Source organism: Palaemon carinicauda, chromosome 43 (genome assembly GCF_036898095.1).
Source record: "Palaemon carinicauda isolate YSFRI2023 chromosome 43, ASM3689809v2, whole genome shotgun sequence".
NCBI lineage: Eukaryota > Metazoa > Arthropoda > Malacostraca > Decapoda > Palaemonidae > Palaemon > Palaemon carinicauda.
Window position 1 is genome coordinate 9,217,490 of NC_090767.1, and position 311 is coordinate 9,217,800.

The following is a 311-nucleotide window of genomic DNA, read 5'->3' on the forward strand; positions in this document are numbered from 1 at the left end:
AGTGTGTATAGTGTATAAGTGTGTATAGTGTATAGTGATTATAGTGTATAAGTGTATAAGTGTATGGATGTGTAGTGTATATGTGTGTATCGTGCATAGTGTATAAGTGTATAAGTGATTAAGTGTGTATAGTGTATAGTGTATAGTGTATAGTGTATAGTGTATGAGTCTGATTAGAGTATATGTTTATATAGTGTATAAGTGTATAAGTGTGTATAGTGTATAAGTGGGTATAGTGTATAAGTGTGTATAGTGTATAGTGTATAGGTGTGTTTAGCGGTTAGTGTATAATGTGTAAGAGTGTATAGTGT